This window comes from Propithecus coquereli, unplaced genomic scaffold (genome assembly GCF_000956105.1).
Source record: "Propithecus coquereli isolate 6110/MARCELLA unplaced genomic scaffold, Pcoq_1.0 Scaffold480, whole genome shotgun sequence".
In the NCBI taxonomy this organism is placed as follows: Eukaryota; Metazoa; Chordata; class Mammalia; order Primates; family Indriidae; genus Propithecus; species Propithecus coquereli.
In genome coordinates, this window is record NW_012150619.1 from 745,774 (window position 1) to 756,712 (window position 10,939).

Here is a 10,939-nt window from a genome sequence, read left to right on the forward strand (position 1 = left end):
TTCATAACAAGCATAGTTTCATAAAGAACAATTTTGCAGAACTGTTATTATAGAGCAGTGACTTTTGTTGCCAGGGGACATTTGGCAATGTCTGGAGACGCTGCCGGTTGTCACACCTCGGGGGTGGGAGGTGGACGTGGCAGATAGAAATCAGCGAAGCTACGTAACATCCCAAAGCCTGGGACAGCCACCCACAGCAAGATGTACTTGGCCCCGATGTCACCGTTGCTGAAGTCGAGACACTCTGTTGTAGAGTGACGATTCCTACCGTAGAGGTAACTGTGAGGCAGCCAAAGGTGTACAGAACTTCACTCAGAAAATCTGAAGTGTCCTCTGTCATTCATTAGCTGTTTGACCCTGGGCAAATCATTCCCCCACTCAAAGCTTCACTTTTCTCTCCTATACTGTGAGGCAATGGTGTGAAAACTAAATGATGTAATACCCAGAACGGCCAGGTGAGCCGTAGCAACCGCGTCCTGCAGGCTCCGCTGGCCTGGAAGGAAGCTGGACCCGTCAGAACCCGCCCTGGGAACTCGCCGCGGCGTGGGAGAGGTGACAAGTAAACAGAGAATTTCAATGTGCATTGAGGTGATACGGCAGAGACGGCGGGGAGTGTGGGAGCAGGTGCGGAGGCCACAGAGGACATATGCAAACTAGGAAGGCTGGGCACACTGGGCACCTCCAGGCCCTAATGACCTCGTGCCCGGACAAGAGCCGCTAGAGCGGAGCCATCGAATTTATCGCCAGTCACCCACACACAAAATACATTTCATATCCTGCGTTTGTCAGTGAACATGCAAATCACATGTGTATGTACATGCATACATACAGGCACACCTGGGACACGTCAAGGGTCCAGTTCCAGACCACCACAATAAGGCAAATATTGCAATCAAGCGAGTCTCACAAATTTTTTGATTTCCACTGAATATAAAAGTTACGTTGGCACTACACTGCGGTCTATTAAGTGTGCAGTGGCACTATATCTAAAAAACAATGTACATAACTTAATTAAAAAGTGCTTTATTGCCAAAAAGTGCTGACGGAGAGGCGCACAGTGAGCACATGCTGTTGGAGAAATGCGGCCAGTAGACTTGCTTGACTCGGGCTGCCACAAACCTTCCATTTGTGAAAAATGCAGTATCTGCAAAGAGCGATAAAGCAAAGCACAATGAAATGAGGTGTGCCTGTGTGTGTGTGTTATTTAATATTCGAGCATTTACGGGCTGATCCTTCCCTTTACTACACGTTAACTCTCACGCCTGCTATGCTATCGAACGACCGTGTCTGCAGGATGGTGGTCACGGCCCCTTCAAATGACCTCCAATCCATCAGTGAATCACAGTTCGAGCTTGGCAGACGACGCTCCCTCCCGGTGTGGTGACCCCACTGCAGGGAAGTGACCGTCCTGGAAGGTGGCAGGAGCACGCTGGGGCCCAGGGAGAGAAGCGTCTTCATTGGCTCCCATGAGGCCACCCTGTCCTGACACCGAGGACCACCAGGCCTGCCCCTGCCCCCACCCTCCGGCCTGCAAGCACATGGCACGACTGGTTCCGCCCTGGGGTTCCCGGCCGTGGAGCACACCTGAGCAGGGTGCAGTAGGATGAACGCTCCCCTTCACCGAGTTTTTCCTCCTCCTTCTAGAATTGAGATGGAAGAGCCTCTTTTCTGGCTGGAACCATGGGGGTGTCGGAGAGAGAAAAGGGTGGCTTGTGCTGTGTCGGAAACCCTTGAGAGAGAGCAAGGGGGTTTTGCAGAGCTGAGATCAGCAGCCTGAGAAAGATGTATGCCCAAAAGATGCTTCCAAAGGCAGGGAGGACGCTGACATTTGGGAGAGCTACGAGCTACAGCAGATGACAGGCAGAGGCACGGAGCCGCGATCCGAATGGCCAGGACGGCAAGAAAATCCAGCGGCTGGTCTGTGCCCCAGACCCCAGCCTGGCCTTGCACCCGGATGGGAGCGCTGGTGGTGTGAGCCCGGTGGTCTAAAGGTGCTGCAGCTTCTTGCCTGTGCCAGATCGTGATGATGCCTTTGTGAAGCTCAACACGGTTTCAGGTGCGCCATGTGGCACATGGGGGACCCGCGCCTGAGGCCGGTCAACGGCCTGGCGCACAGACGTGGTCACGGCAAAGTCAGCGAGAGCATTGCCTTGGCAGCAGCTTTGCCTGCCCAACCGCTGGGTAACTGTGGCCCCGGCTGCAAGGGTCTGGCTCGTGAGAGCTACTGTTGGAAAACGCTCCAAGGAAGCAAACACTTCTGCTGCCCTTCAGATCACCTTCTCCCGGAGGCGGAACGAAGACAAAAATCACCATTCTGTGGAAGGTGGCGATGCCGGCACAGGGAAGCCCAGATTAACAGGATAATTAGGAGGATGAACTACGGCGCCTACCGTGATTATTTTGTAATCTGCTCACCTAATAAACAGCGATTGCTTTCAAACTGAAAATTAAAAAAGCCTGAGATGGAGGAGCTCAAGTTCTGGTTGTTAATACTTGGCCTAGACCTGGGTTTGCACCCATCAAACAAGTGGGTAATGTTTTTAAAGAGCCTTGAAGCCCCAAGTAATTTTCCATATTCCTGGGTGTCAGGACACAGGGGTAAATAATTTTCAGGTGCAGAAGTCTCTGTCCACAGGAGCATTGATTTGTCACCACAGCACAGTAATGTTTTTGCACCAATGTCAGGGACATGAGCATGACTTCCTTGGACATAAAAGTTGGACAATAACCCTCCCTTATCTAGGTTTGGGAGTCTTCTGTCGTGTATGACTCTGAAGGAAGCCCGCAAGGCAACCGAGTCTTATGTGCCTAATGTTTTCAAGTGAGGAAACTGCATCTGAGCGGCTAACGTGACTTTACTGGGGTCTCAGAGCTCCACTGGTGACCTCGAAGTGGACTCCACAGTTAACATTCAGATGTGAGACTCTCGGCTGAGAGCAGCCCCTGGAAGTACCTGAAAATGTAATATGCAAAGACACTTAACATTAAAATATGTTCAATAAAGCCAGCAGAAAATATAGAGCCCATCTAGACGTCATCTTCATCAGACAGTGAAATTAAATTAGATTTCCCCGATAACCAGATTTAGTAAGCCCATTTGCATTGCGAGAGTGAGATTAGAAAGGGAGTAATTTGGTAATGAAGCCGCTTGCAGAATTTCTGAGCATGCACTCGGGCTCAAGTTGCTCTTCCATTTTAATTCAGAATCATAAAGTTTCAACTTTAATGTGGACCTAGAGGTCACGCAGTCTGAACCCCAGATTCGAGTCTGAACCACTAGCTTCCTCCAGAATGGTCACCCAGGCCCTGCGTGTGCTGCCCCTGGGCTGGGGGACCCACAGCAGCCCCAGGCATCCCACCCCACTGCGGTTACTCTGAGAGGTGGGAAACCGGCCCCCATGTTCAGACAACTCCATCTTGCTAAGGCAGCTTCTCTCCGTCTTATTTTGGTCCTGAGGTCACACAAGACTCACCCACCTGCCACCTGACAGCTCCATCTACTTTCAAAGGTCACATCCATTCCCTGCCATTGACCCCCAGCCCCTCCTGCTCCTGCTCCTCTAACCTGGGTATCTTTCGGTGGTTTGCCCTTGAAGAACAGGAGCCGACAGACTCCTTCCATCCTGGACGAGGAGACGGCATCAGGCCAGGTGGAAAAACTTCCCAGAATGGTGGCGCAGCCAAGGACAGAGCTGGCGGGACAGGCGTGTGGAGCTCTGAGCGGAGCACAAGCTGAGGTCGGGGCGTTTGAGCCCAAACCAGGTCTTGCGGCCAAGCGTGGCTCCAGAGCAGGCTGAAATCGAGGCGGGCTCTGTGGCTAAGGCCACGCGAAGTGGGGCCGTGGCGGGACCACGGACGTCTCCTGAGAACCGCATGTCTCCCGGGACTTGCCCACCGGGTCTCGGGCAGCTCAGGCCAACGTCACCCTGGAAAGAGTCCCCTTTGTGACTGTGCCCTCACCTCTGTGCACAACCGCCACCAGATCCGGCACCTTCCTGGCAATGCAGACCTTCCCGATTTAATCGAGTGATTAAAAAGCATTTTATTGAAATATTCTAGTGTGCATTGCTGGGGGAAGGAGGAAGAGGAGGACATGGAGAAGGAGGAAATGAAGGTGATGAAGAGGAGAATGAAGAGGAGGAAGAGGAGACAAATAAGAACTCGGACGAGGAGAGAGGAAGGTGACGATGGGGAAGTAGTAGAAGAGGAAGAGTCCTTTTCTAACCAACGCTTCTGCAAAACCTCAAACTGCCCACAACCTGCGCTAACCTGGGGGCGGGGAGTGGCTGCCGCACACTCGGTGGCGATCCTGAGTGGCACGTGCTAGCCGGGGCTTTGTGGCCCATTCAGGGAACAGGAGAGACCCTGGTCCGCCAGCCCCCTGGAGCCCAGCGGTGCCTGCTTGGCGATCAGCTGGGCCCTGGAGGGAGGCTCTTCTTGCCAGCAGAGCCAGTGGGAAAATGAGCTTATGTTGACCTTTCTTCAAATAAACGCCATGATCTACACGTGTGGAAAAGACGGGCTAAGTACGTATTTAGCCAGGAAGCCCCGGCGCAAGGCGGAGCGGAGTGGACACCGTGTAACAGTCGCAGACGTCGCTCAAGGAGCAGGCAATTAGCAGCCACTCGACTGAGGGCAGTTACCCCTGAAGGAGAGGATAATAGTGTTCTCCTGCTGTTACAGGCACACCACGCTTTTCTCCTCTCCAGAGCATGTGATAATCGGCTCCCCAGGGTGCCAGCCTGCGGCTGATTCACCCCAGGAGGAGGGGACCCAAGGACACAGAGCTGTGAGGTCTCCCCTCCACGTCAGAGGCGACGGCGGGGTACACATGTCTGCTACCAAGCGCCCAGGAGCTCTGAGGTCGGGGGAACACGGGTGGGAGAGGCATCTCCTAGGGCAGTGGTCCCAGCCTTTTTGGCACCAGGGACCGGCTTCATGGAAGACAATCCTTCCGTGGACAGGAGGTGGGGGAAGGTCCCAGGGTGACCCAAGCGCAGCACACGCACGGTGCAGTCACACCTCTCTGCTGGTGACAACCTGCACTTGCAGCCGCCCCCAGCGCCAGCACCACCGCCCAGCTCCACCCCAGACCGTCAGGCACCAGACTCGCCCAAGGAGCGCGCACCCTGGATCCCTCGCCCGGGTAGTCCACAGCAGGCTTCGCGCTCCTCTGAGAATCCAACGCTGCCGCCGATCTGACAGGAGGTGGAGCTCATGCGATGATGCGAGCGGTGGGGAGCGGCCGCAACACACAGGAGGCCTCGCTGGTCGCTGACCTCCTGCCCTGATGCCTGACCCCCAACAGGCCACTGACCCGCACTGCTCCGCAGCCCGGGGGCCTGGAGACCACAGTCCTGGGGCACAGAGGGAGGGTGTTATGGTTGGAGAAGCTGTAAGTTTTATTCACCTGGGAGTTTTCTTCGCCGTGGTGCTGAGGACTCAGGAGCTGGGACGTAAGAATGGGACCTCTACGGGCTCATCAGGAACAGTGACAGTCATTAATGATGCCGTCACCATCCACTAGCACTGCGGGTCTAGACGTACCCCTGCCGTCATCCCTTGGAGCCCTAACAACTCCAGGAAAGGGATGCAGAATCTGGGATGGGGACAGCAGCGTGTCCCTAACATGACATGGACAGAGGTAAGAAAGGCTGATTTCTGCCCACGGATGCAGTGGACGTGGGGGCTGGGAGGGACCTTCACAAACCAGTGGCCTTGGCCATGCCCGCAGGGGTGAGGGCATTCCTGGAGGAGGGAACAGCTCCCGCAAAGGCTTGGCGGGGTGGGAGGTACCCCTGCAGCCTGAGCACACGCCCTGGCTCCAAAAGTTCGTCTCAGGATCTAGGGCCACGCCCTTCCTGAGCCATCACGTGGCTCCGGGCCAGCTGGCCTGGGCTCAGATTCCCGCCACCCTCCCTGAGCCCTCATCTCCGCCTTGTAAAGTGGGGATCATTGTATCTGCCGTGCAGCTCGAGGGGCAGAAGTGATGCACACAGAGAACCTACCAGCAGGTACAACGGGTGGCAGGTACTCAGTAACCAGAGATGTGCATCGGTGACACTGTTGTCAGCCACCCAGCATAGGGAAGGAACAACTGAAGCATAGAAAAACCCTCTGAAGGCTGAGAGAGGTGCACAAATGCAAACCTGTATTATTATTGTTATTATTATTAGCAACACCCTAAACATCATCGTCCTGATACCAAATATAAGTTCATAAATAATAATAATATACGTTATTCTTAGGAGAACCGAGAGGAAATTACAGCGGGGTTCCTGGAGATAAACTAGTTTCCTCTCCAGAGCTCTGTGCTTCAGTTAGCAGCTATCATGCGTCTACGGGTAGAAGCGTTCTTTAAATGTAACCCAGTGAATACACGAGACGTTCTCGACGGCTACTAACAGGCGAACTATTGACTAAAGGAAAAAACGAGAGAACCGGAAAGAAGAGGAAAGCGAAGCTAGACCAGCAGGGGCGGTTCGCGCAGGCGGAGCTTGTTTACAGAAGCCAGGAGGCCTCCCCGAGGGCCCGGGCTTCTGCTCTTCTCGACGGCCCCCAGCACAGAGTGGGGCGTGGCGGCAGCCCCCCCAACAACCGCCAGTTACCTCCACTGGAAGGCAGGTCCCCGCCAGCCCTCTCCGCCTGGGCTGGCACAGACAGGACACTCCGTGCACGTGCATTAAATTAACAGCCATTTCCGAAAAGCGTCTCCAGTCCTCACCCTGCCTTTGCCGGGCGTAGGATCCCACACCCCTCCGCAGCGCACAGGAATAACCTGGGGCCAGCGGCAGGAGAGGGGGGCCCAGGAGGAGGTGTGGGGGCGAGTCTGTTCCCAAACAATACGTGGCCGGAGGTGCCACGTGCCTCACTCTCACGGGAGTGGGGGGCGGTGTTTGAGCTGCTGTCACCTCCAGTTAAAGAAAAGGGAGGGCGGCCTACCTGGCTGGGGAGCCCCGCACTGGCATGGCCGCCTGCCGTCTTCTTCCCAGGACGGGCTGTGTGTGTCCTGCGGTAGCTTGGCACTCCTCCTACCCGTGTTTCTGGAACCAACACAGAAGCCTTCTCAGGGGGAACAGTCCGGTGTCCAGACTCAGAGCGCTGGGCAGAGCAGGGGGCGTCCAGGTCCCTGCGAGCCCCGCAAAGCGCTAAATCCATCTGAACCCCAATTTCCTGGACCCAATGCCTGTTGCTCAGTTTCCGGGGACAAAAGGCGACATTGCCCATGAAGTATCTTTAAAAGCCAGACGCAAACTCAAGGGGCCCCTGCGCTGCTCTGTTATTGCTTTGTGTCCGAAACCCCCACACCCGAGTCCCCTAGACTGTGGAAGTGGGGAGTGGCCCGGACGCCAGAATCCAGCCCTGGCGCTGCCACTGGGGGACTCCGTGGCAGTGCCGGTCGCATCGTCCACCTGAGCCGGGCCGAGCAGACCAAGCTCCCGCCGTGGTGAGTCAGTCCGGCTCGCTCGGCCGCCTTCACATCCTCCACGGGGCCGTTCTCCAGGCAGGGCCCCCGTGCTGCCTGGCGCCCCGCCGCGGCTTACCCCGCTCAGAGCGCGGCTGCGCACTTTGCCCCAGTGCCGGGCGTGAGGAAGCCCGTGAGGCAGGAAGAGAACAGAAAGGGCCCAGCACACGCAGGAAACACACCCAGCTCTCGTTCAGGCCAAGAGTGGAGGTTTCCTGCGGGGCGCAGTCCACAGTGGCACGCTCCCCTCCTGGTGCCTCAGTTAGACTGTCCCCTCCCCGCAGCCCCTCCTCCGTGTGAGGGGTGGGAGATAGCAGGGACCATGTGGCAGGCATGTGGCCAGGTGCCCTCCATCCCCATCCCCACCCGGCCAGGTGCCCTCCATCCTCGTCCTCACCTGGCCACGTGCCTTCCATCCTCATCCTCACCTGGCCAGGTGCCCTCCATCCTCATCCTCACCTGGCCAGGTGCCCTCCATCCCCATCCCCACCCGGCTGGTGCGGCGCCTCCCCTGCACACTTCCCCAAGTTGCTATCCAGCCCCCAGTCTTGCCCCTGCTAGAGATCCGCACAGGGGCCAGGGCGAGTACTCCAAACCTCAGCAGTCGGTCATGGGTCCCAGGCCCCTTGACGCCAGCCCCTGGCACAGGATCCGGGCCCCCGTGTGTGCGGGCCTGCCACTTTTCCTGAGCCTCCGCTTTCTTCGCTTCCCCCTGACTTCCCTGACCCCACCAGGAGCAGCGTCACTCACCTCTGAGCAGCTGCTGTGCTTGCTACACATTTCTGCGACTTCACGGGTCACATCTGCATAAGCCGTGTCTGTTTTCCATGAGTCCCTCTGGGCACAATGTCACCTCCTCCCTGACAATGGAGGTTCTCTCCTCGATGTCCCTGAGGGGGCACAGGCTCAAGCCCCTACCGTAGGCGACACCATTTGTCACTTACATGCTGCGTAGCTTGGGCAAGTTATCAGGCTTGCCTGTGCCTCAGTGTCCTTGTCTTTAAAACAGGCATGGAAGTAGCCATGCCTCCCTGGGTCGTTGGGGGTGCAGTGGGCTGAATGGTGGCCCTGAAAAAGATACATCCACACCCCAAACCTCAGAACCTGTGAATGTGACTATTTGGAAAAAGGGGTTTTGCAAATATAATTCACCTAAAGATCTTGAGAGGAAGAAACCATCTTCGATCATCCAGGTCCGGGTGGGCCCTAAACACAGTCGCAGGTGACCTGCGGCAGAGGGCGTCTGAGGCAGGAGAGGAGGCCGTGGCCAGGACAGGATGAAAGCAGAGATCGAGCGATGGGGTCACAAGTGAAAGACCACGTGGAGCCACCAGGCGCTGGACAACACAGGAGGATCATCCCCTAGAGCCTTCGGGGGAGCACCGCTCCGTCTGCGTCTGTCCACGCAGTGGTGAGAGAGTGGCCCATCTCAGCTCGACAATTAAGTAAGAAAAACACAAAATCAGAGAAACTCTTCGTTTTGCACTGAGAAGGACAAAGCTCTAAGTGATTCACAGAGGCAGCCTCCTGCCCACCTACCCGGCCTGTCTCCCAACTCCAGGAGGGTCGAGGCCCCCACCTGGACCGCCACAGCCAGCCAATGAGCCCGTCTCGCTCCCCAGTCTGGAGGTGGCAGGCCACGCGGGGCTTCCAGGTTCCCGGCCCGCGGTCTGCCCTGCCAGCCACCCCCGGCTCTCGCACTCTGAGCTCCAGGCAGCAAGTCGCGCTCCTCAGCGGGCGTGGTGCAGGTCACCTGTGTCTACACATCCAGGCTGTGTTATCCACTCACCACTTGAACAACTGGGCTGTGTTAGATAGATGAGGATGATGATGATGGAGAGGATGATGGAGATGAAGATGATGATGATGATAACATTTTTTGGGTTTTCATTATGCACTTAGAGCTCAACTTACAGTATCTTATTTAAGGACATAAATTTGATTTTTACTTTTAAAGGTTTAAACTTTCAGGGGTTTCTTCAGGAAAAAACGTTATACTGAAAAAGAATGAATGCACTTTTGTGACAGTTTAAAACATTCTTTGAAAAGCAGAAATCACCTTAGGCCCATCATAAATTTTCCCCAATTCCCTGGGTATTTTAAACAAATGTGTGAGGCTCTTATAGACAGTATTTTCACCGTCCAGGTGTGTGTGCACGCACGTGTGTGTGTGCGCATGTGTGTGTGTGTGTGTGTGTGTGTGTGTGCGTGCATGCGTGTGTGGTGCAGGTCCCCCGGGTGTGTGCCCCGCTCTGCACGTCTGCACTCTGGTGCACGTCTGCACTCTGGTGCACGTGTGCCCCTTGCTGGGGTGTGGCCCAGAGTCCAGATCCTCCAGCCCCTTTCTCTTCCTGGGCCCGCCTGGGAAGAGGAATGACAGGCTCTGTTTGCTCCAGGAGACACAGTCTGAAGCAACGCTGGCAGAACAAAACCCCAGCCTAATACCTTTCCAAAAAGCATATTGTCTTTTGTAGCTGCAGCAGCTGAGAGTCCAACAGCTATTCCCCAGACAGCCCAGCACAGAGCACCGCTATTTTTAGACTGTATCGCACCTAAGCGTCTGTGCAGAGAAGACGCTGCGCCAAGCAGACACGCTACTCCTTTCTCCAGCAACCACTTAGCCCAGTGCAGAAGTAGCAGCCCGCCTGCGTTTCCCTCAGTGTATCAGATTCCAGCAACAATATGCCGTTCTCTTTGAATTCCTTTCAAGTGTCTGGTACACATTCATACCTCTTGATAGCTATTATTACAGCGCCCGAGAAGTCCAATGCCAAATGACAGAATGAAAACTGGAAAAAATAACCATCATGTGTACTTAACTTTGTGGGCATAGTTAGAATATCACTACATCTGGATGTCTGAGTGCGCCTTGATGTTTGACGGCACTTTCCGTTTTCACTGAGATGTTTGGCATCAAGTGGAACATTCACACCCAAAATAACATTAACATGGGTAAGTGCAAAAGCTCCGTACTTTATAAAGTAAAAAGCACTGGCACTTTTGAAATGTTGGAACCAATGTACAGTTTTCCTGGGGATAAGATACACTTGTCAGCAAATGTTCATTTTTGTTAACTTCATCGCCTTTATCACCTTCACCATCATTAATGTCACCATCATCACCATCACCATCATCACCACTGTCACCATTATCATCATCACTGTCATAACCACCACCACCTTCATCACCATCATCACCATCATCACTATGACCACCATGGTAATCTTCACCCTTATCACCAATATCACCATCACCATCATCACCACCACCGTCACCATCATCACCATCACTATCACCATCACCATCATCACCACCATCAACACCATCACCATCACTGTCACCACCACCATCATCACCACCATCAACAGCATCACTATCACCACCACCACCACCATCACCACCACCACCACCACCACCATCACCATCATCACCATCACCATCATCACCACCATCACCATCACCATCATCACCATC